Genomic DNA, 26,121 nt, shown 5'->3' with positions numbered 1-26,121 from the left:
GTTAACAAAGCCTGATGAGTAGACCTAAGCTCTCGTCCAGGTATGTAGGGGGTGATGGCAGAACAAATAAATTCCGGGGCAGTGCCTGTTATGGCCTGGAAAGTAGTGCAGCCAAGCTTGAACAGAGCACGCTCTTTCACCGGCAGCCAGTGCAAGGCCTGCAGTAAGGGAGTAGCTCTATGGTATTTGGGCAGGCCGTGGATCAGGCGGGCAGCCTGATTCTGCACTAGCTGCAAACGGCGAGTGGCGTAGGCTGGAGCGCCATTATAGATGATGTTCCCATAATCGAGGCGCGAAAGCACCATGGCCATCACTATAATTTTTAGGGCAGGTAAAGAAAAAAAACGAGAAATCTTCCTAATGATTCGAAGGGAGAAAAAACAGGAGGAAACAACTAAATTGACCTGAGAGTGAACAGAAAGTGAGGGATCCAGGAGAATGCCAAGGGTCTTGACCTTAGGAACTGGGAGCGGGGGAACACCAAGTGAGGTTGGCCAATGGGAGGGGGACCAGGGACTGCAACCACCTCTGGTCAAGACTAATTCCGTCTTGTCCGGGTTGAGTTTGAGGTGGTTGCAGTTCATCCAATCCTGGATGAACAGCATGACGGATTGGACATTTGAAGCAGAGGAAGTGGAGTGGGAAAGGTCAAAAATTAGCTGGAGGTCATCGGCGTAATTGAACACCGTGACCTCGAGCTGCTGTAACATAAAAATGAGGGGGTAAATGTATAAATTAAACAAAAGAGGGGAGAGGGAGGAGCCTTGGGGAACTCCACATGCAACCTTACGAGAGGCAGCAGTGAAGCCAGCAAGGTGGACTGCCTGAGCCCTGTCACTCAGGAAGGACTTAAGCCAGGTGAGGGCCAGGCCCTCTATACCCGCCGCCTTGACACGGGTGAGGAGGATGGAGTGGTCCACCGTGTCAAATGCGGCGGATAGGTCTAAAAGAATGAGGGCCTGGGGGACGTTGGTATCAATGCCCTCACGTAGGCTGTCCATCACTGAGATCACTACCTTCTCCGTCGAGTGGAGGGGGCGAAAGCCCGCCTGCCGGGAGGAGAGGCAGTGGTTGGCTTCCACATAGGTGCTCAGGGTGCTGGTTACATGGGTCTCCAAAACCTTGGCCAGGTAGGGTAACAGGGAAATGGGACGGTAACTGGAAGGGGATGAAGGGTCGGCACCGGGTTTTTTTAGAATGGGAATGACTGCCGCAAATTTATGGGCAGTGGGGACCACTCCGGATTTGAGTGAGTCATTTAAAAGTGTAAGGGAAGGGGTAGGGCAGTGTAGGAAGACTTCTCGCAAGATACGAGCAGGGGCAAAGTCTAGGGGGGAGCCTGACTTTACCTTTTGGAGCAGGGGAGGAAGTGTGACTGTGGTCAGAAGGGGAAAGGAAGTGAGTTTGGAAGTGATAGCAGGGGGGGAGGGATTAGTGAAGGTGAGGGAAGGGGGGGAGATATTAGCCTTGATCGTTGCGACCTTATCAACGAAAAAGTCGTTGAGGGAGTCGCAAAGCGGTTGAGAAGGGGGGATCGAGGCCGTGGCTCTATTAGACGAGGCAAGCTCATGTACTGTGGCAAAAATCTCTTTAGATTGAGATTCAGCTGCTAGTATCCTGTTTGAGTAAAACAGGGTCTTGGCGTCAAGTATGCTTTGTTTGTATACTTTGAGCACAGAGAGGTAGATGATTTTTTTGGCGGGACTATATTCTCTTCTCCATGCGCGCTCTGCTCTGCGTGCGGCCAATTTCTTCTCCTTGAGATCGGGGGTAAACCAGCGATTGGCAGCATGGGCACGCTTCACCGTGATCCGTCTCAAGGGAGCAAAATCATCGCCTGCCTGGGTCAGCCAGCCATCGATGATAGTCAGCTGGTCCGGGACGGCGAGACCCGAGAGGTCAGGGCAGGAATTGGCCAGGGATGAGCAAAACGAAGGCATGTCTGCCTTACCCCATTTTCTAACCCAGATGTTCTTTGGGAGAAGAGGTATAGGCACTGGGGCTAACGCGAGGGAGAAGGAGATTGAAAAATGGTCCGACCAAGAACAGGGGGAGATGACAGGAGAAGTGGTGGGGATATTTAGAGTCCAGACCTGGTCGAGCGAGTGGCCATGAACATGGGTGGGGCTGTGAACGAGGGGACAAAAGTTAAGACTGGTCATGAGGCTGGTGAATTCTTTGGAAAGGGAGGTTTCGACGGGATCGTTGGGCCAAAAATTGAAGTCACCCAACACCAACACTGAGGAGTTGTTAATAACCAGCGTGGCGAGGATGTCCTGAAGGCAGGAAACAAAATTGGAAGTTGTGTGCGGGGGTCGATAGATAAGAACAGCAGTAAGGGGGGTAGAGTAAGAACTAGCACGAATTATTAGGCAGTCTACCTCGGGGATAAGAGGAGAGGGGAGTATTTGAAAGGGGGAGTCAGTATGTGTTATCAGGGCTACTCCGCCGCCTCTCCTGCCCTCCGGGCGATCCGCACGAATGATGGAATAAGAGGGGGGGAGTGCGGCTAAGACGTTGGGGAGGGAGTCTGCCTTAAGCCAGGTCTCTGTTAAGAACAAGAGGTCCGGGTTGTGGCTGTCAAGAAAGTCGTATAGCTCATGCTGATGGCTAACGACAGATCTGGTATTGAGGAGTATGGCAGTGGTATTATAGGACGGCGTGTGGGGAACAGGCAAGACGGAATGAATAGGCGCAGCGGCCCGAGGCCGAGAAAGACAACTTTGAATAAAGGCGGGGGGTGCGGCGGGGGGGGGGGGGGGAGACCTAGAACGACCTCACCCTTCACCTCCAGCGAAGCCCGACACTGCACAAATTCAGAAAAGACCTCAAGACCGGACTCTTCGAATGACCCAATGGATCTCCCCTCCTCCCCCCCCCCCCCCCCAGCACCTTGAGACCCTAACAGGTGATTAGTGCGTAGTGCGCTCTACAAACCCCTGATTGATAGGGTACAGTGCTTGTAGCTATGGTAAGGCAGGCACAGGCGTGTTGGATAAAGAAAGAGATGGTGGTTGATGGATCGCTGGTGAGTTAAAAATTCCCTAATAAACTGCAGCCTCAATTCTTCTATAAATGTGAAACTGTGCGGTCTGTTTGAGGGATCCGGGAGGGCGACCGGGTGGGGTGCTGCCTCTAAGGATTTATAAAGGTAATAACCAAACTATCCAAGTTCTCTCCCTCCCAATGGTGCACTCTACCACGAGCTGGACAAGGAAAGGTTAGCCCGCTACCACTGACTGGGGACCGTCGTCCATGCACTTCCTGGCAACCCCCGGTGTAAATGCAGCGGCCCCTGCTGGACTCCTGGACAATAAACAAGGCAGTCCACGTCTGGAACAGACAGTCACAGTCGGTCTCCCGGCAACGCGTGCAGGACCATACTCTAAGAATTACATGCTCCTTCACATATCGTCACAGTGACGTCAAGTAGCAGCTAAATGGCTCCTGCTGGTACCCCTGCCTTAAGCCCGGCAAACCTTTTCCCCATCCAATTTGGTAAACTCACTGTCACCTCCTGCCAGGTCGTAGACTACTGATAAGACCACTGCCATGCACCTCGCAGGCCTGACAACAACACGACGCATCCTCAGCTACAATTGCTGACACAATCTCCCAAGTGTCCTCTCCAGGCGGCTTACAAGCCGCTGCCAGGCCACAGTTGTGCTTTGTCTTCTGGCTGCTTTCTTCAATACATAAACTTCCATACGCCTGTGCCAGTGTGCGGTTTTATGCAGTACTATACTGTCGGAGATTCACCTCAATTACAAGCGAAAATCTAATTCACAATCTGAAGAAGCTCAGATGTAGAATGCCGGCCCAAATGCGACAGAAAAAAATCACTTCCAGGGTAATATCATGTGACCTCTTCCGGGACAGAGTGGTCAGTTTCTTCCGGGTCGATCGAGATGTCTTTTCCGGGGCCGGTCCTGAGTTCAACCAATTGCAAGACTTATAGTACGACACAGTCCCGAGCCCCCTCCCAGATTCGTAACATGTCAACAAGATTCTTACTGCTGTCGTTTATTGAGCCGCTAAGAGTCGAAAGCGAGACAGAGGAGTTTTTAAGAGCCTCCGTCTGGAGGCGGGAGGTAAGGCCCAGGTATGGGACTCTCCCGCCTCATTCGGGTGGGTTAGTTTGTGTGCATAATTTCGTAGATATTTAGAATTTTTTTAACGCCGTTGGTGAGATGGACAGTAATCAATAAAAAACACAGACTTTCCAGCTGACCATGGTGGTTGCAACTTGTAAAGCAACCTGAAAGATCCCAGTTTACATGAACTGAGGTTGGCTGTAATGTATTTTATTTTGCTTTCTTTGGTTCCTATAAGTTATATTTGTTTATCACTGTGTGATTGCGGTCCTAAAAATAGCCATCCAATGTTTTGTTTATAGATTTACTAAATGTATGACCTTTATCACAATACATGTTTCCATCTTTTTTAACTCAGTAGAGCATTTTTTTTGCTATTCTGAGTCTGTGTTGTTTTTCTATATAAATTCAGAGAATTAAAACACACAAGTAGGACTTTTAATGTGGCAGGCTTAAATGGGTTCACAGTTGTTCACAATAAAAAAATTTATACCTTACGCACCACCTTTCTTTTGAACCAAAAAGACATTGCTGGAAAAACCGTGAGGCCCGCAGTCGCAGCGAGCGATCGCACGTTTTCTCAGCAATTCGCCGATTTCTGTATCTATAAAACTACATTCTTGTTGGGAAAAACTGACCTGAGGAGTGCGTCCTGAATTGGTGTACAATAGAATTCCAGATGGAACCCCTGAACAGTCTGTAATACCCAGGCATCCTGTGTCAATCTTCTCCAATTGTGAACAAAGAATTGTGTCCGGCCCCCAGTGGTAACGGAGAAATGTCTGTTACTCTTACCTGCAGAAGTCTGTGCCTGGAATCCTGCTCTGTTTCCACCCCGTGGAAACAGCGTTTGTTAAAGCGTCGGCGTGTGGGATAGAAGGTACCTCCTCTAGTTGAATCCCATTCTCCCCTGCCGCGGCCATAGTCGCCTCTGGAGGGACCTTGATTATAGAAGCGGTCTGACGGGCGTCCCCTGCCTCGTCAGGCCCTGGTAAAAAGGCCGTGCTGGAAGGCACGTTTAATGCCAGATTGCGCCTTGTCCAGTGATGTGAATGCCCCCACATACTTTGAGACGTCTTTGACAAAGCGGTCGCCAAAGAGATTGCCATCAGCTTGGGGTCCCGGTTCTGCAGAAGCAAGGTCAGTGAGGTTGGAATCCATGCGCATGAGCAAGGATTTGAGTCGTTCGGTGAATATTGCGCAATTAGCATTGCCAAAGAGGCAGGTCGCCCTTTGAGTCCATTCCGCCAAGATATCTGGATCCACGGGGGCCCCTGATTCTTTGGCCATGAGGACCATTTTCAAGATTTTTGCTAACGGCCCCGCACCATCCAAGAGCTTGTCTTGGCACCCGCGCCAAGCGCGGTTTATCCCCTTCTTAGCATCTTTGGCAAACTTTTAAAAAAAGGTAAGGATACTCACGTCGATTTCCGGGGTTTCAGCCACTTTGTCTGGAAGATCGGGTCGAGGGCACTCCGATCGCAGGCTATTACGTACTTCTTTGTCAAACCCCCTGCGAAGGTTATCGTGCAAATAATTCGAGACCTCAGGAGCCGGGGCCCAGTCGGAAGAATGGGGGTGCACAATGTCTCCTGGATTAAAGGTGAACTGGGTATTGGATGGTGGAGTATCCGGACCCAGAGAGGCATCTGTTTTGGCCTTCTTTCTAGGAGGGGCTTCCTCATCGGTAGTGTCAGTGTTGGTATCCGTGGTATCGTCATCAACATACACTTTTCGTTTACACGTCGCCTTTCCTCCAGTGGAATAAGCATGATCCCCTGGATCCCTCTGAGGTAAAGAACCTAAAGCGCTTGCATGGGGCTACTTCTCCTTCACTCCAGCAGTCTCTGAAGGAGTATCAAGCTTGGATTTAAATTTCCTAAACCCATGGCGTTTAGCAAAACTTTCAAGCTGCTTCGTGATAGGTTTTAATGCAGCCGCCAAAGCTTGTTGCACAGTATTTGGAACTGTGCTCTCCAATGCCTTGTTAACAGGCTGCTGGACGGAGGCGTCCAGCGCATCAACAATAGAGTCTTCAAGGACCGTCTCCTGTCCATCATAATATATTTCCTCATCATCCTCATATCTCACCCAATCATCCATGTTATTAATTTTGGGGTGAGTAGCAAGAACAATAAAAGGATTAGAATATCAATGGAGGAGTAAGGGGGGGGCTAGCCCACTTGCACACAATCTGTTAGAAAGTCTTTAGAGTACCAAGCCCCCTCAGCAGTGCTGTAATCAAGTTCTTGCAGCCCTCACAGGCGTAGGAGCTAATATTTCAATACAAGGAGCGTGTGCCCACTCCACAAGGCGATTGTTCTTACTGCCAATCAGTCAGCTCACGAAGAGACTCCGCAGGAAGAGCGGTAAATATTCAAAAAACAGGACGGTCACAACGTGCACAGCCCAATGTGGCCTAAATCAAGCCCAAAAGGAGCCCAATTGGGCTGCGTGCGTCGGACCTTTGAAACGGGGGCTCCGAGGTTGTCGGGCGATGAGGGAAGCCCCAGACAACAGCGCTTTAAGCGCACGACCAATGCGGCCTGAAAGTCTGTGAAAAATGGAAAGGTACTCCCGCTCCCGTAGGCGCTTCAAATTGCAACAAAGTAGCAGAGCTGCCAATAAGGTTAGAGACCCAATAACTCACGCAACGCGCGTTTAGATCTATCTATGAAACAATGTTACCACATGAATTCTAAACAGTCAAATTAACCCATTACATGCACAATATCAACAGTCTGATAACAATGTGCTAAACGCCCATAGCGCAAGTCATAAAAACACAAGTAGATACAAAGTAATAAGAGAGCACTTATCTCTTGCTGTGAGCAGCAAAGAAAGAGGATCATGGGACTGTGTTGGTGGCTCTTATTGGGGCTGATGGGACGTGATTGGTGCAAGAGCACCATGGGAAATGTAGTTTTTGTTATTGAATGAACGTTTTTCATTGGCTGCTGTGTTGTCAGTAAAAGAAAGAATAAGCATAACACGAAGCCTCTGGTCCTGTAATAGAATTTTATCATACACAGCATTCCATTTATGAATCTCCCTCACCTCTGTTCAGGCTGACATCTTACATTTATATACAGCCGAGGAATAGCCTTCATTTTTGCCTTGCACCTTTGAGTTGCAGCGCTAGTCTTCATGGACTTCAGCATATATGCCGACATCTCAGAACAGGAAAGTGGGAGATTTGAGAACAAAATGATTGGGGATATGCAAATGTAGTTAAAACCATTTTGGCTTAAAAAAATCAGAAGTCTCCCGTCTGAATCCGGTCTGTTGGCATGTACGCATCATTGGAGCCTCAAACGTTGCCTCCATGCACGGCCCTCTCGTCTCACTCTTTCCCAGGTCCCTCAGTACAGTTTGAGTTATTTCACCTGTACAGTGACCTAAACTTCCCCTTCTTACACGTTAGTAGCATCTCCTTCTTCATTACCTCGCCTTCTGAATCTTAGTCGAGACTGTGCTGCATTTCTTTGCAGTCTTGTTCAGGCATAGTTACCCAAGTGAAGTGTCACACGTTCGCCACCTCGGATTGCATGTACACTTAATAATGGCTTTGGTACATCAGTTTCTTGACTGCTGTCATAATCCTGTGCTTGATGTTTCTGGGGCACCCAGATGAGAAATGTTAAAGTTTTCCTAAACACTTTGTGGTGTCAAATCAGCACCCACAGCCAGAGTGTTCGTACAGCTACCTTCTGGAATCTTGTAACACACACACATTACTCGCATTCCATATTTTATTATTTGTTGTCCATGCGTTCCTAAACCCTTTAATCACTTGAAAAAGCTTTGTAAACTTCTAGCATGACCCAGCCCACAGAAGCCTGTATTTTTAACACACACACCCTCTACCTTTCCCTCTCGTTCATTGCTCCCCTCTTATCAAGTACACTTTTCTTCTCTTTTGCTCCTATTCTCTTCCATGGATACCTTTACTTTTCCTTTAAACCATTCAGCCTTGGGATAGACTCATTTCTGTTTTCTACCGTTCATAACTCAAATAGTGAATGTCTTATTGTAGAATTTGAACTCGTCATGTAAGCTACCAACCCTTTCTTCAATTATTCCTTACCTGGTAATCCATTCACCCTATCCATCCATTTGAGAACATTCTTTGGTCGTCTTGTTAAAGTGTTCAACAACATTCTTAGTTTCCAGGTGAAGTAAAGTACACTTCTTCACATTGCAAACTGGGTAGTTCTCACCTTTGCTTTGGTTGAGAAAGCATTTTTAAAATGTTGTCATTATTGTAGCATTTAGCTCACTTCAAATTAATCGTTCCACCTCCAAATCCACCAGGGCCACTGAAAATCCTGCTGAATCCATAGTCTTTACCCCCCAAATGACCATCATGCCTTAATTCCATCAGCCTTTCCCTCAAAGTAATAGGCTGCACCAACATAGTACCACTGAAGAGCAATGCATCCTTCTCACTCAATTCTTTCTTCAGATTCCAGAAAGGTCTAACACTGTCCGTTGTCTCCTCAATCCAACACATTTCAGCTAAACCAAAACCTTGCATATCGTATAATCATATCTGCTCTTGATGACATATCTGATGATAGGCAAAATCAATAGTGGTGAAAATGTTGACTCTCACAACATGGAAAGCATTTCCGACATATTTTGGAGGGAATGTACATCTACATTGACCTATTTGTTCAGGGATCTTAAATCAACTCGGAGACATACCTCACCAATAGGAGCCAACCATTCAGCCTCCCCCCAACTGGAGCAGTAGATCCCATTGTACACAATTTCTCAAATTAAGGCCTCACAGCATCATGTACTCCTACAGGCAACATCATCACCCTTGACCCAACTGGGACTGCATTTTTTATTAATGTGATTTTATGACTATAGGACACCCAAGGTGTTCTTTAATAACTTTCCGGTTTAATGCAACCTTCACCTACATTTGCACCTATAGATCAGCATGAGGGTCAAGAAACACACCTTATATCTTTTGATTTTTTTTTTTTTTTTTGAAAACCTTTATTAACCGCAGTTGCATCAATTGACAATGTACAGTCTTTCGCCAAGGCATCGATTCAGCAATACTAGAATACACACGTTCAGATGGTTAGACACAGCCATTTAGCCGACAACCCGGAGGTCCGGCGGCGGAAATCAGTTGAACATATGCAGAGGAATCAGGTATGTACATTGCGTATAAGTGGGTCGATGGTGTTTTTCTGTATTTCGTCGTGTCTCATCTGAAGCGCATTGCCTGCAAGAGAGGAGGGCGCTGTGTGCCAGCCCGCAGTGCAGCGCCGTCAATTAGCCCCTAGGCTCATAGGAGGAATTGCGCTAGGCGCCGGGTTTTCCACCAAATGCCCTGGTCTCCGGGCAACAGAGCCCCGGTGGCCTGCTCTTGGCGTAAGCTGGAGCGCGACGAGGAGGTTGCAGCATAGCTCGCAAGGACGCTCATAGCAACTGTTGCTGTGGTGGAACACGGGTTCGGCCAGGGAGCGTAACCAGTCGCCGAACTGCTCCCCGTGTGTGTAACATGAACGTAGGGATCAGGGCCAGGGTCGAAAACTCGGGTGGGGACTAGAGTAAGAGGGGTGGGGGGGGGAGGTGGAGATCGTTCTGCAGCAGTGTAAGAGGAGACAGGAGCTGTCCAGCGGGGCATAGCCGGGCCGTATGGGGGGCGCGCCGAGTAGCAGGTCGTGAGGGGGGGGAAGAAGAAAGGGGGGGGGGCCAGAGGGCCATCGGAGGGGGGGGGCAAGAGTCCGCCGCGCTTGTGTCCGCGGTCTGAGATTGTCCTCTCATGTGAGGGAGGTTTTCCTCCACGCCCAGTAAGGGGCATCTGAGCGGGGCGGAATGGTCATATCTTCCCGGGTGTGCCCATGTCCCAGTAGACACCTTATATCTTTTGATGCGGGCAACCAAGGACTTTGTCACTCTTTAAAGACACATATACGTTGACCACAATATTATTTTTAAATTCCACAGTCTCTTCAAAATACCCCTTAATTTTGATCTAGTGACCCCTGCAACCAAGAGGCTTCACGTCCATCTTCCTTAGCATAATGTTCTTTCAAAACAAAATCTACCAGTCTTCTCTGAAATGATGGTAATATGTGAGCAGGATTCGAACATCATGTCCAAAAGTTTACGTTCCACGATCACATAATGCATGAGATAACCACCATTGTTACTACACAACTGTAAAACAACCAATTGCACACCTCCTTCTCTATGTTTGCTTTTGATTGTAATCTACATCACCTCACAAAATGTCCATGCTTACCAATTTGTTACAAAAGGCTTTTTAGCGCAGGACAATCTTTCCTGGTAATACCAACAGAAACCCACTTCTTTAAAATTCACCTCTCTCCTTAGTGCCACTACTATAGTTCTCCTTTACCATACTCACACCTGTGCTCTGCTCACTTTCTCTTTTAATCTCTTCAGCACACACCATATCCCTTTTCTCTACCATTAATACCTCAGTTAGCAGGAGATCAACCTTTAATCACAGTTCTTCACATAATTTGTCATTATTACAATTTATAAGAAATCAAGCCTGGATGTATTAATACGTCTGCCCTCCAAACTTTCAAAACTCCACTAATTTTCTTAATCTCTTGTGATGTCTTTTCTCCTTGAACGCTTGCTAAAGTGATTTTGTTTTACGATGGTGCTGACTTTTGGAAGATAATGTATATGAAGTTTCTTTACCCTAATGTTAACATCATTCAACCCTCTTACTTCACATTGTTACAAATCTGGCAAATTGTCGAACACTTCCTTCCATGCAGTTGTTAAATAATATATTATTAATGAAATCTTCCTTTCCATTCATGTTTGCTGCACACACTCTTCCGTAGGTAAACGTTTTTCCCCCATTTCGTCTGTTAAATGGGTTGCTCTCTTGGATAGCTCAGGAGGGAGAAGAAGTTTTATTTCGCATTGCCCACTACGTAGATACATATAAAAAATCACAGCAAAACTATTAAATGATAACAGAACAACACAATTCTCACTTCCATTACATTTTGGAAACTGAAATTATAAACTTAATGTGTGTAGTTATTATGATCTATTGCTTTAGAGCCTTGGCGTAATATAAAAGTTAAAAGCTAAATGAGAAGACTGTTTCTTTCCACTGCACATGTGACACTTCCAGCAATTACAAACTGATAAAGTTGACTGTTAAGCAAGTCAATATGTAGTGTCTGTATCTAATCGAGACTCAGAGTACCTGTCAAACATTGTTTTCAAATTAGCCTAGTGGAGCTCTTGTTTGTGTGCTTGTCACTGATTTTGCCACTGTATCATAGATGGGATGATGTGTTTCTGTGTGTGAACACCCTTCTGCTGGGGTGTCTGTTACCCAAAAGTTCTTCAGCGCATCCGACAGACTGAATTATTTGAGCTGGCTCGTACTGTACTCAGCGCCAGTGTGAAAATGTGTGCCTGAAACCAACAGTGTGTCCATATTACGTCTGCTAGTTCAACCAATATGACATGCTAGCAACCGACTAAAGATGGCGACCCACGCAGAAGTAATGATGTCTACCTGTACATTCTTTTTCCATGTTAAACTCTAGATGTCAGAGCGTTTCCTGATGTTTTCCTTATCCACGGTGTCTTCAGTTATTCTCCTTACTTACAAAAACCCAATAGAGTTCCCCTAAGTCTGAGACAAAAATCTATAAAAGTTAACTCTGCACAAATAGATACACAAAACATCTACATACAATATATATTACATTTATTATAATCATGTAAAATTCTTCAAACCAAAAAGACAAGACCATACATTGACACATTCCATGAAAAATCCTACTAAAATTACATCAGTATCTATCATTGCACTTTTTATAATAGATCATACGATCATGAATTCATGTACTTAAAATTTCCATAATAAAATGTGATAGAAAATGAGCAAAGTATGCTCAACGCATTTTGGTGGTTAATTAAGACCACCTTTTTCAGGATCAATAAAATCTTTTTCAACACAACTGTATCTTCTGTGTGGAATTACTCATGCCATAGCACAAAAACTCATGCAATCAACCCAGCACAAAACACAACAATGGATTTGACAATATTTTACATATTCTTTCTAAAACAATATTTTTACACAGTACATTAAAAAAAAAACGTTACCCTCCACCTCAAGAGCAAGATGAAAAGTGTTTGAAAAAAAAGGGAGAAGAGGGGGGTCAGAGTGGAAAAGAGGGTTATAATCACATTTCATTTTCCAACACATTCATCAAATCCTAATTAAATTATAATTGCATGATTTGGCTCGCCATCCTGTTATATAATTGTGAAATATAAGGGTATCTCGTAAGTACTAGACTCTGCCATTACTGAAGTTTAAATGCCATGTATATCAATCAATCAAACATTTGTAAAGCGCGCTGCTCACCCGTGAGGGTCTCAAGACGCTGGGGGGGAGGGGGGAAGCAGCTACTGGTCGAACAGCCAGGTCTTGAGAAGTCTTCTGAAGGTCAGCAGGTCCTGGGTCAGTTGTAGGTGGGCGGGGAGGGTGTTCCATGTCTTGGCGGCGAGGTGGGGGAATGATCTGCCGCCGGTGGTCGTTCGGCGGAAGCGTGGGACGGTGGCGAGGGTGAGGTCTGAGGAGCGGAGCTGGCGGATCAGGGTGTAGAAGGACAGTCGGTCGTTAAGGTATGCTGGTCCGGCGTTGTGGAGTGCTTTGTGAGCGTGGGTGAGGAGCTTGAAGGTGATCCTCTAGTTGACTGGGAGCCAGTGCAGGTCTCTCAGGTGGGTGGTGATGTGGCTGTGGCGGGGGAGTCCGAGGATGAGGCATGTGGAGGCGTTTTGTATGCGTTGGGAGTCTTTTCTGGAGTGTGGCCGTGGTTCCTGCGTAGAGGGCGTTACCATAATCCAGCCTGCTGCTGATGAGTGCTTGGGTGACCGTCCTTCTGGTTTCGGTGGGGATCCATTTGTAGATCTTGCGGAGCATGCGGAGGATGATGAAGCAGGAGGAGGAGACGGCGCTAACTTGCTGGGTCATAGAGAGCGTTGAGTCCAGGATGAACCCCAGGTTGCGAGCATGGTTAGTTGATGTTGGGGCGGCTCCCAGTGTGGCTGGCCACCAGGAGTCGTCCCATGCGGAGGGGGTGGAGCTGAGGATGAGGACCACAGTCTTGTCTGAATTCAGTTTCAGCCGGCTAGTCTTCATCCAGTCTGCGACGGCCCTCATTCCCTCGTGGAGGTTGGATTTGGTGGTGGCTGGGTCCTTGGTGAGGGAGAGGATCAGCTGGGTGTTGTCGGCATACAAGATGATGTTGAGATGGTGTGCTGGGACGATGTTGGCTAGTGGTGCCATGTAGATGTTGAAAAGGGTCGTGCTGAGGGATGATCCTTGAGGGTACGCCGCAGGGGATCGCGGTGGCTTCGGAGCAGAAAGGGGGGGAGACGGACTCTCTGGGTTCTGCCGGTGAGGAGGGAGGTGATCCAGTCCAGGGTTTTGTCTCAGATCCCTGCGTCGCAGAGGCATGTGCGCACGGTGTGGTGACAGACGGTGTCGAAGGTGGCCGAGAGGTCCAGGAGGATGAGGGCCGCGGTTTCGCCGTTGTCCAGTAGGGTCCTGATGTCGTCCGTGGCGGCGATGATGGCGGTTTCGGTGCTGTGAGTGCTGTGGAAGCCGGATTGGGAGTAGTCCAGGGTGTTGTTCTCCTCCAGGAAGTGGATCAGTTGCCTGTTGGCGGTTTTCTCAATTACTTTCGCCGGGAACGGGAGCAGGGAGATGGGGCAAAAGTTCTTGAGGTCCTTTGGGTCCGCCCTGGGTTTCTTGAGTAGGGCGTTGATCTCGGCGTGTTTCCAGCTCTCTGGGAAGGTTGCGGTCTCGAAGGAGTTGTTGATGATCTTTCGTAGATGGGGTGCGATAATTGAGCTTGCTTTGTTGAAGATGTGGTGTGGGCAGGGGTCGGTAGGTGAGCCAGAGTGGATGGTGTTCATGATTTTGATGGAGTCTTCGTCGTTGACGTGGTTCCAGGCGAGTAGGAGGCCGGTGTGTTTGGTGGGTGTTGAGTCTGGGGCGTCGGCATCTGTTGTTGGCGTCTGGGTGTCGAAGCTGTTGTGGATGTCTGCGATCTTGCGGTGGAAGAAGGTGGCCAGGGAGTCGCAGAGCTCTTGTGATGATGGCACGTCGCTGGAGCTGGGGGTGGCGAGTTCTTTCACGATGTTGAAGAGCTCTTTGCTGTCGTGTGCGTTGTTGTCGATGCGTTCCTTGAAGGCGGTTCTTTTGGCAGATCGGATGAGTTGGTGGTGCTTGCGTCTGGCGTTTATGAGGGCTGCGTGGTTGTCTGGGGTCTGGTCATTGCGCCACTGCTTCTCGAGTTTTCGGCAGGTGTGCTTGGAGTTGTGGAGGTCAGTGTTGAACCTGGTGGCTCTCGTGTTGGTGCGCCTGTTGGAGGGTTTCCTAATCAGGGCTAGAGTGTTGACACAGTCGTCGATCCATTGTCTGAAGTTGTAGGCTGTGGAGTCGGTATCGGAGGGCTCGGGTGGAGGGTCTCGGGCGAGTGCGGCGATGAGCTGGTCTTCGATGACTTTCTTCCAGCTGCGGTGTGGGATAGGTTGAGGTTGGTTGTGCGTGGTGTGTTTCTCGAAGGAGAAGTGGATGCAGTGATGGTCGGTCCAGTGGAGTTCGGTGGTGTGGCTGAAGGTGACGTGGTCGCTGGCGGAGAAGATGGGGTTGAGCGTGTGTCCAGTGGAGTGGGTAGTTGTGGTGACGAGCTGTTTGAGTCAGAGGTTGGCAAGGTTGTTGATCAGTTATGTGGAGTTCCTGTCGTTGGTGTTCTCGAGGTGGAAGTTCAGGTCTTAGAGGAGAATGTAGTCCGTGGAGTCGAGGGCGTGCGTGCTGAAGAGGTCGGCGATGGAATCGCTGAACTGTGGTCGGAGTCCCAGTGGTCTATAGACGAGGGTCCCTCTGAAGGTGGTGTTGTGATTGATGTGGATCTGGATGTGTAGGTGTTCGGCCGAGGCGAGGGAGTCTTCGATGTTGGTGGAGATTCTGATGGTCTTCCTGTGGACGATGGTGATTCCTCCTCCTGGTTTGTTATTTCGGTCCCTGCGGGTGATTTTGTAGCCGTCCGGGATGGCTATGGCTATGTCAGGTGCTGAGGAGGTGTTCATCTAGGTCTCTGTCAGGAAGGCGACGTCCGGGGAGGAGGAGTCAAGCAGGTTCCAGAGTTCTGCAACGTGCTTGTGGACTGAGCGGGTGTTGAGTAGTATGCAGCTGAGTTTGTTGCTGTGGTCTGCTGAGGTGTGGTGGGCAGGGCGTGCGCTGGCTGGTGTAGCTGCAGTTGCGGCAGGTGAAGGGTCCGTGGGTGAGCTTCAGGGTGGCCTGGAAGCATTGAATGGATAGCCTTCTAAAAAAATTCCTTTGCTACCCAAGGACACAATCATCATGGACCTCTGCTCTGTGAACTACAAATCAGGAGTGTGGAATTTTATAAAATATCTACTTGTCCATATGGCCGTTTGCTTCATAAATGTACTTGTCCTGTAACAAAATCAACTTGTCCCTACATTGCCATGTAGTGCGGTGACAAATTATGGCAGCAATCTCATTATATAAGCGCTCCGGAATAGTCTCTCTGATTATGCCGGGGCTCCTTGCATAGTACGGTTTGAACACTAGCAATCCCCTTATGTTGCCACTTTTCAGCAGATCTACATACTAGCGCTGAAGGTAAGCATCAGTTCCAGGGTTGGAATGCTCTTTTGAGTCTGTGCAAACCTACTAATTTGCATATTTTAAGGGTTTTTACCAACTCTTCTCTACTCTTTTCCCATACTGAGAAAGGTTGGAAATTTACTCCTGACAATGGCAGACATAAAACTTCTTTCAGGGTTGGGGAAAAAATGGTTGGAGGGAAAGTGAACTTGCAAACACTCAGATTTTCGCATGAGCACATCTACACGTGCATATTAGCTCATGCTAAAATGTAGTTCACAAATATTTTCTAGGAGTACTATTTCTTGGCCTACTTCTGTAAAGGCTTGTGAATTCATGAAAGTCGTATATCTGTACTTAATGCAAGGACATGAGTGTACTTTTGAGACTTAATAATAATAATTGAATAATTGGGCCCCTGATTAGGTCTGGCGTTAACCATGACATTTTGTGTTTATAAAAATTCTGTCTCTCTCTCTGTCGGCTAGCTTCACTGTGAGTGACAGCATTCTGTTCTTTCACAAGGAGCATAATCGACACATAGTCGTTTTGTTCAGTGCCAGAAACTACTGTTGCAATGTGTGCTTTTTTGAGACCAAAACAATTTTTGCTTTTGCCAATGTTTGTTATAATGAGGGCCCAGTAGCTCCCACACCAATAAGGTTTTACAAAAAACATGTTCCAAACATCAAGGAGTTACAGGGGGAAAGAGCAGATTAGGTCGCCCCCCAATCAAAATCAACAATATAACCACAAAGACCTAATCTGCCATCACGGCAATTCTTTATATTTACTTTATGAGTGGGAATGGAAGTTTATTTTCTTCCTCAACAATCTCCCTTCACAAACTTAGGAGAATTGTCCCTCCTCACAATAGCCGTACTCTTTACTCTAAAAGAACCAAACTAAAAGTCAACAGGCACTGGGTTCAAAGAGGAATACCCCATACCTTGACAGATGTATATCACACAACAATGTGTGAGAAAATATTTAAAAAGTGCAGAAACAAGGTAGCACCTCACGTGCGCACCACCCAAGTGAGCTTGCTGGTTAAATATCACCAGTTATGCCCACGTTTATCATCATAGGTCGCTACCTTGTGAAAAACAAAAATGGTGTCCAGAAAACCAGTGAACTTGGTGAAATTATGTGACAGAATCACACACTTCAACCCCGTGTAGTTAAAATTGATATAAGACCCACAGTCACCAGCAGACCACTTTATTCACAACTCGTGGGCTTATTCAAACTAAAAACATACTGCATGTTTGCATACCAAGTTATGTTGGGCCAACATGTTTCATTGCCTATCAGTTGTAGTGCCAATTTCTTCAGGGCACAAGGAATTCGTCCACCTTATCTGGACCCTTAATATGAGCAACCAGTGACCGGTAGTAGCCAAGGACCCTTGTACCAGCTAGCCACCTCGTCACACAGGAGCTATGACATATGAGTAGCCCTGTTTCTTAAAAAGACACTTATGTTGTCCTTATTCGCGTATTTTCAACGTGGCGGTGGAATGAGACCAGGCTAAATGATGCTGCAGGAAAATGGTACCTAAAATGTTACAGTAGTTTAGCTAAATGTTTTTGCATGTTTTTATGAACATTTTATTTTGAAAGCAAAGAATAATCAATCTTGCTTTCAAGCTTCTGCATATATTTGCATCTAATCGGAGAGCATTCTGGGAGCAGTATGCATAGCCTCATATTGCTAAATATTGAAAACGCGTGTACTCATTTTTATACTGGACCCACTGTCAGTAGTATAGTCTGAACTTACATGTACTTAGATCACTCACCCTAATAATAAAGGTTTTGCATTAATGAACCATAAATACAAGTTTGAACAGCATTAACCCATGGACACAAATATTACCTTAACTGCAGGCAAAACCTTTCCCTGGTCCATAATATGGTACTGTAAACTGGAAGTGAAAGGGTTTGTGATGTAGGGGGTTGGGCCTACTTGTCCCAAGGACAAAATACACATGGAAACTTGTTGCCCTTGACCCCAAACATTATGTCCTGGGCGTCGGGCTATAGGAATTCCACATCCCTGTACAAACGCATGTAACTGTTAGTTCTCTTTGATTATTAATAGGGGATGCACACACAAAAAGGGCCTGGAGGAGGTTTAGGGACCTGCGTGGTGATCCAGCGGTAATTTCATGGTAATTTCTCAATGCAAAACCTCATTTACTTCTAGTTTACCACTGTAAAGGTGATGGACCTTTGCCACAGTGCATCATTTCCAGGAGACTTTACACAAACATGAAAAATGAAAATGTAATTAATATTTAAGCCAATGAAGAGAGTTGTGAGTATTTGTAAAGGGTTTTATTTTCTAGTCAAAAGTTAAGTTTCTTTGACCCTTTATTCATTAGTCAAATATCAATCAGGTTACAGAATTGAAAATAGGAAAATAGAATTAATACTGAACATATTACAGACTGAATATAAGGCATTTCCATAAAGGAAGGGAACGAGGCATCAAATGTATGTCAGAATTCTTTAAAGAGTTCAGGAAAATATAATTCAAGAGTGATTTTTGCAAGGCTAATCAACAATTAATAATTGGCAAAAATCTCCCATAAAGAGAAATAAATGCATAAGACAAATATTTTCAAAACTAGTTAGTTAGTCAAAGCATAAACTTAGAGTTTTAGCATCTAAATCTAAACCTTTTCTATCAGCTGCACTCTCTACCCTGGTCTGTTCATCTGAGAGATGCTGCCCTCCCTTCACAAGACCACAGAGGAATGTGATCTGCCTTGCCAAAAATATGACGTGCAAGGCTAGCCCAGGCCTCTCTGAAAAAAACATGAGCAAGCCCCCCCACCTCCCTCTGACTCTCCTCAGACGCAATCTCCTCCCAGGCTGCACCCGCAACGTTCAAGTACCTAACCCATATGATGTCTGTGTCAGATCTGATTCTTCTCCTCTCCTCCCTCTAAGACTTCTAAGGCTAACACGCCCCTTAAGGGGTCATTATTTATACTCTAATTCTTGGCTGACTACACTAATAATGTTTCAGTTTCAGTAGAAACTCGCACTGTTATTGGTCAGCATGGATGACATGAGGGTCCCCTCATTGCAAATCCAACCCATACCAGTTCTGACAATAGGGGCTTAGTGCTAAGAACAATATACATAACATGTATCAGTAAGAACATTTCTTTCAACAAAATGTAACACTCAATTTCCTGTCTCTCTATCACATAGCACACAGGAATGACACTTTCCCACAAACACTGGTACATTGGCACGATGACAAGAATGTACAGTTCACTGTGACCTTGACCCATATGTCTTCACTTGAGGCACTTGGCAGTTCATGTAGCTGGTTCTGCGCATGCGTCTCTCATTCAGCACCATTCTCAGCCATGCTGGATTCCCAGGCAGCCATTTTATGGTAGGCCCAAAAACAAAACAAACACAAAAGAGTATTAATTTATGAAATAAAACCCATTATGTTTACCTCCCCCCATACTGGTACCCTGTATTAGTTATTACCTAGCAAAAGCTATTCATTTAAAGCAGCTTTACTATTATTTGTGCACATCATGCAAAATGTGCAATGTACAACATACCATAAACATGCACCAGTGCAAATTTTCAAAGCGCAAGCAGTTGATACATACTCATAGCAACTTGCTCTAATGTTTTAGATAGCTTTTCATGCAAAATGCGTTTGCCCCACATGTAGTGTTGGTGCATGGTTGATTAATTAATACACATTATAAAAAGATGTGTTATGAACTGGATATGTATTGTCTAAATATGCAACAGAGCCAAAGTCTCTTGAGACGGGAACAGGGAGTGTAGATTATAAGGGAGAGGAGCTGGGAGGAGAGAACACATTCCATGCTTAGCTTCAAAGCTAAAAAGGAAACTGCAATCATGAGTTTCTCTACACTGCAAAAACACATGTTAATTCAGCATAAGCATTTCAGACTATAAGCATTTTGACCAGGCCTCATTTTATGTCTTTCACTTTGGATGCACCAAAAGTGCCTCTCTTAAAAAACATCTGACTAGGCCTTATTTCATGTGCCATGTGTTTTCACTTGCACCAAAATCTGCGTGCCATTTTAAATGCAGTCTGTCTGAAATACAAAACAGAGCGATGCTTAATCTTGATGAAATCTAGCTCTATCAGTGGGCACACGCCCCATTTATCAACAGCTAAATACAACGAGCCCACGGGTCCAGACTGAGTGGCTAAGCAGAAGGTGGATTTAAGAAAACCAAGCTACAAGTTGGGGTATCCCTTATCAGGACGGTTCCCCTCACACACCATTGGTGTCATAGGGGTGCCTCCTTGCGTCAGAGCCTAGTTCTTACCCGGGCTACAACCCCCTCTCTACGAGGGAGGAGCTCAGGGATGTTTTGAATGGGCAACTGAGTTATACTAAAGCCCTATGTGAGCTAGGTGTATGAACAAATACTGAAAAAATTTGCAGTGCTAAAATGAGGTGATAGTGGGTTTAAAACTTTCAGCGAGGCTAGCTAACGAAAAACTTTTTTGAGCTACCTAGCGACAAGATTAAAAAGCAATGAGCTGAGGTATGCAGCTGACCACCATTAGAAGCACCCCTATGATGAAGCATGACACCAATAGTGTGTGAAGGGAACTGTCCTGATAAGGGATACCCTGACTTGTAGCTTGGTTATCTTAAATCCACCTTCTGCTTAGCCACTCAGTCTGCACCCGTGGGCTCGTTGCGTTTAGCTATTAATAGGGCATAACAAAGCTATATCAGCTCGCTGCACCCACCTAGTAAACCGCCATGTTTAGATGAAATTCCGGAGTATGTGTAAAATGAGAGCGAATAACCAAAAAGCTTTCCTACAGACAAGAATGCAAAGAAATAATACAAATGGCAATGTTTAAGAATTTCGTTGCCTCATGGGTCTGTACAAATTCATGTGTACCAAATATTGGTCACCCATATCTTAAATTATCGGCAGAAATTCATATAGAGATTCTCCTTTAACTTGATACTATTCAATGGATGATACACTGTAAGAACGCCCAACCTTATAGCTGTATGTCGCTACAAAACACTACAATGAGAAATATGGAAGGAACTCTGATATCCCACTTGCTTTTTCAAACTGTCCTTAAACCCGTTAAGAGAACCGACTCAATATACCTGCTAGAATTGTCTGTCTCGCAGCTTCCCTCGCTCATCTATAGGCACAGCTGCTCATTGCTCTGTCATAGTCCAACAATAAAGAAAGCCTCAACAAATCAGCACGCTATACAAACGCTCAGGCCGTGTACCAATTAGGTTCCAATCTACTGTGTGGCCTTCATTACAAAGGGGATGTATTTGAATTCCACCCATCCGATTTTCTACACTAAACTTCCTGTTAAGCCAAAAATACCAATCATCACTACAGGACGAGACCCAAATGGCAGCGCCATCTACGAATGATTCAAATCTTAGCTCGTATCTATATGAATAATTAAAAGTTATTGGCCTTCTGGTCATAAGTGTGCAATTGGAGCAGCAATGACATTGCCCAAAAAATACAGCAAACCTACTCTCTCTTAATATTTATGGAATATTATAAAGTTTCACTTAAAGTTTTTATTTTAATATCTACGTACTGCACTAATTTAAGTAAGTCTTATCGCCACCATATTTAAATTTACGACATCATATCAGGTGTAAAGCTAATCTATCAACGGGGACGTGGCTTCGCCTGGTTGCAAGATGGCCGCACCTTGCGCGGGCTCTGCCGGCCAAGTGACAAAATCTGACATTATCCGGCAGTCTGAGGGCACTAAAACACGCTGACAAAGATGATAGGTAATCTCTATGTAGCGCAGGAGCTGATGGTTTGATCCAGCGCCTGACTCCAACCCATTTTATTCTTCAGTGCTGCCTGAAGCCAAGGGAAGAAGCAACCTAAAAAGTGGTCTGCAGAGGAATGAGCGGGCGAGGGGAAAGTGCACGACTGAGAGGAGGAGGCCCATATGGGGGCAAGTTGATTAGAAGATTTCCCCTTGATGATAAAACAGCCATACCTGTTAGAAATATACAGTGAATCGCAGACGATGGGACGACTCCCACCCTCGCTGTGGCAGGCGGTGATTGTGACATTCCTAAAGCCCGACAAACCTGCTGAGCGATGCAATTCGTACCATATCAATTATTAATATCGACAATAAGCTCTACAAGGTGGTGTTGGTGAACGACCTGCTACCCCCTTTTGCCATTGATTGTCTGCCCGGACCAGTCCGGCTTCATTCCTGCACATGCCACATCGTGCAATCTCTGTACTATCTTTGTGATTATTCATCCCCTACACCCAGACATACCAGTGGTGGCTGCATTATTGGACGCCACCAAAGCCTTCGATACTCTGGAGTGGTCCTTTCTCTTCTTACTACTTGGACCAAGCTATGAATTTATCTGGAAAATTAGACTTTTCTATACCCTCCCACTGGCGCGGATTAGGCTAAACGGTGATATCTCTGAACCGATCAATATTACTCGGGGTACAAGACAGGCATGCCCTCTATCCCCGCTCTTGTTTGCTATAGCTATGGACCCGCTGGTGGCCAGACTGCCACAACATCATGCAGATGGGGGAATTGGCTTCACAACCCGTGGCCTCGTAGTATCCATTATGCCGATGAGTTGGCACTATATGTACGTGACCCAAAAACTAACGTGGAACCAGTAATACACTATGTGATCTGCTACTGCGGATACTCTGGCATCCAAATCAACTGGTCCAAGTCGATCCTTGTCCCGTTGACGGATACCACAAAACTCAATGCAACTGAACAACCCCTGAAATTGGCAGTGGAACCAGCCAAATATCTGGGCATATGGCTTAGCAGAAGAGGTATCGAAAGCGAATTACGGCAGTGCTACAGACTGGCTGGAAACTCGAATTCAACAGTGGATCAAACTTCCACTGTCTCTGGCGGGCCGCATAGCTATTGCCAAGATGGCCATACTGCCGATGTTTCTGTACCTCTTTGTAAACATACTGATCCCCCTCATGGCTCAATTCTTTAAAAGACTCCGATCCAACCTCATTACGCTTACATGGCAGGTTAGCAGCCGAAGGTATCTTATGAAAGGTTGACACTGCCCGCCAGGCGTGGCAGTCTAGGAGCACCAGACATGCAGCTATACGCATTATGCGCTCAAGCGCAGTTTTTGCATTACTGGCTTCATCCTACCCCATTCCAGCCACACTTAGCGATCGAGGACGATCAATCAATACCCCTGCCACTGAAAACCATGGTGTTCCAACTCTATAAAGCACCCAAAGATTGCGGGACAAAGGGGCAGCCAGATGCGCGGCATTAAGAAATTTATGGATATATACACAGGGGGCGAATTTGCGCCCAGCCTTGCCGTCATGGGCGCAGGATCGCTGGCATTCTCGGACGCACTGCTATATTACCTAATCAGAGCACACTGTTGTGAGGTGTTCAACACATTCCCCGCTCCCCCGCCCACGCATACAGCGTTAGAATACATACACGCAACTGCGTCTCCGAATTGCAGACTGCAACTAATACACTTTAACTATCTGCTCAGAACATACCGTACACCAACACAACTTCACAGAATAGGATTAACAGCAGACCCGCAATGCTTGCACTGCTGTGGGTTGGAGGCCACTTTCTTGCACCTACCGTGGTCCTGCCCTCAGATAGCGGCCTTCTGTGCAGCGGTGTGCATTGCAGTGAGTACTATCACCAGGGAGACACTTCTGCCAAACCCTACCGTTTGCCGCTTGGGCTTCATGGTGGAAGGCACAGTGGCGACTCACTGCGGTGTTGTTGCTACTAGCTAAGCGCAGGGTGGCGATGCACTGGGGGAGGTAGCCAGTTCCGACGGCGCAGGCCTGGATTGCGGACATTTCACACTGCCAGGAGCTGCTGACAGCATATTGGGATATGATGCCCCTAGCTACACGACATAAAGATATTTGGGGACCTTTCGTGGCTTACCTCAGACAGGGCGGCACAGATGGGACGAACACGCCGGACACAGACACGCCTCCCAGATAAAGAGGTGCGGAAGCCTGGTTATGATAACCTACAGAGTCTGAACTGCTACTGGCCAGGCTAGATATCACAGAAAGGAGCGAAGCAGACAGAATGGTTAAATGCTGCTGCAAAATGCAAACTTAATGGACATGAAAATGCCGTCTTATGTTGTATACACCATGCACAAAGACACTGTGTAAAGTCGCTCTGTGTGACTGTGCTGGGGGGAAGTTACTACGGTTGAAAATCAATAAAGAAAAATAAAAAATATAAAAAGTTAATCTATAAGAACCATGATAACTATTATGATAGAGGAATTAAAACGAAACCCTACAGAGGGCCATAAAACGACTTTATTAATGATCAGTTAATGCAACTAAAATTAAAGCGCATATAATCCCAAAAATCTTTTTTTTTTTTATTAAATAATATTTTATTGAAAATCAGCTGTGTATACAAATAAGCGGCTTTGCTCATTACACATATGGTATTGGCATCAAAAGACATAATATTGTTAAATCGTATACTCATCAAGTGACAAGTTAAATATACATTTGCCCACCGCCAGGGCAGCTGGCATCAATTACCTTATTTTGGTACGTTCTAACAGCTGATATAAAAGGGGGAAAGGAGGAGGAGGAAGAAGAAGGAAAAGGAGGAAAAAAAGAGAGGGGAGCCGGTCTCCTCTTAGTTGCAGAGCTCTATTGCTACTTGATAGTCACCCATCCTATGCGGCTTTCTGCCCAAGATCCTGCTTACATATATTGGTCCGAGGGGGGAGGACCACTCTCATCCTGTTCACTCATACGGAGATATCTCTGCAGCGGTTCCCAGATATCTCTGGGGCGCATCCGTTCTGGCATGAGTTCCCAGTATGTGGTTAGCTGTCCATTACAGAACACAGCATCTTTGAGCCAGTCTGCCCTACATGGGGCCAGCCAGCGACCCCAGTACATAGCAATTCTGCGCTTAGTAAGCAGTAGGAGCATAGATACTAATTTCCTATTCTCCGCAGGCACATTGCCGGCAGTCCAATCAAAGGTGAACGCTTTACGCGGATCTCCAGGCATCACCTTCAGTGTTTTAAAAAATCCCAGGCCAGATGCAGAAAGGACACAGGGCATGCACGACACATCTCGCATCTTGCCTCCTCTCTCAATCTGACTCTATGCAGCCACTCTGGCGTTTTGTATAGCCTATGGAAGAACTTAAAATGGATCAGACGCAGCCTATAGTTGGGGGATGACTTATGAACCTGTGCTCACCAAAACCTCCACTGTTCCTCCGTTATGGGTGTGCCCAACTGTACCTCCCACTGTCGTCACGCCCCAGTGACACAGACCGGAGCCGTGCGCTGCATTGCCCCATTTAGTCATGCGAATAGCCTACGGGCGAGAGGTTAGTCAGAAAGTCCTCCAGCAACTGAAATATGGGGGGAGGGGGGATGCGCCACCGAGAAGGAGAAGAAGTATGCACGCAGGGCCCTGCAAAGTTGATAATATGTCAGGCTATCTAGAGCATCCATCCCTTCCCTCTCGAGCACTATGTCCTGCTCCACAAATGTGTCCTCTGGAAATCCATCCTCCATTGTCACAAGTCAGAATTATTTTAACCTGGTGCAAGCCCCCGCGTCAGCCGTGAATGACAGCATGGGATTTCTTAGTAGTGTTATAGAAGGTGCATATAACATCTCTAGTCCCGACCTGCGTCTCAATCCGTGCCAGACCCCGATCGTGCAGCCAATCGTGTCCACCCTGCACGAGGTCTGGATTGAGGTTTAAAAATGTTTGTGGTCAACGGCGTTGGCGCCGCTTGATCGTGTTCCGATGTGGTATGTGCCATGAATTGTGTAGGGTATATCCAGCGATAACTAAACTGTGCTTGTGAGCAGAGATAATAAAGCTCCATATCAGGTGCACCCAATCCACCCTGCTCAAAAGGTAGCGTTAGTGCTTTCCAAGAAATCCTGGATTGCTTACCACCCCAGGTGAGGGATATTAAATTCGATCTTAATCTATGCCTAAAGGCACTGCAGAGGGGAATCAGAAGGTTGATAAACATGTACAAAAACTTGGGAAGGATAACCATCGGCAGCTTCTCCCATCTCGGCAAACGGATCTCCGAACAACTCCATGAGTCTGCCATAGTTAGAGCGCCATAGTTTGTCTACATCCTGACTAAACCAAATCCCCAGATACCTCACTGGGCCATCAATCCAGCTGAGAGGTTACTCCGGCTGGAGTCTCTCAGTGGCCAGCGCGAGCTGAAATATTTTCGATTTGTTGCAGTTGATGCACACACCCGCGAGACCTCCAAACC

The 26,121-nt window shown here is 46.4% G+C and overlaps 1 protein-coding gene across 10 annotated transcripts in view; it reads left to right on the top strand.

The window, feature by feature from the left end:
• The first annotated feature begins 3,935 nt into the window (after nt 1-3,935).
• Nucleotides 3,936-26,121, top strand: part of LETM2 (leucine zipper and EF-hand containing transmembrane protein 2) — a 283,485-nt gene continuing 261,299 nt past the window's right edge. For 2 of the 10 annotated variants that reach the window (XM_085633949.1, XM_085633942.1), the window contains exon 1: nt 3,936-4,091. The gene's annotated coding sequence lies outside the window, so the exon portion shown is untranslated. Of the gene's footprint in view, nt 4,103-26,121 lie in introns of all 10 variants that reach the window. The other 8 variants (XM_085633950.1, XM_085633944.1, XM_085633951.1 and 5 more) reach the window with 6 other exon arrangements.

The sequence above is a fragment of the Triturus cristatus genome, chromosome 11 (assembly GCF_964204655.1).
Source record: "Triturus cristatus chromosome 11, aTriCri1.1, whole genome shotgun sequence".
Classification (NCBI taxonomy): domain Eukaryota; kingdom Metazoa; phylum Chordata; class Amphibia; order Caudata; family Salamandridae; genus Triturus; species Triturus cristatus.
This window is presented reverse-complemented; position numbering and strand designations above follow the sequence as displayed.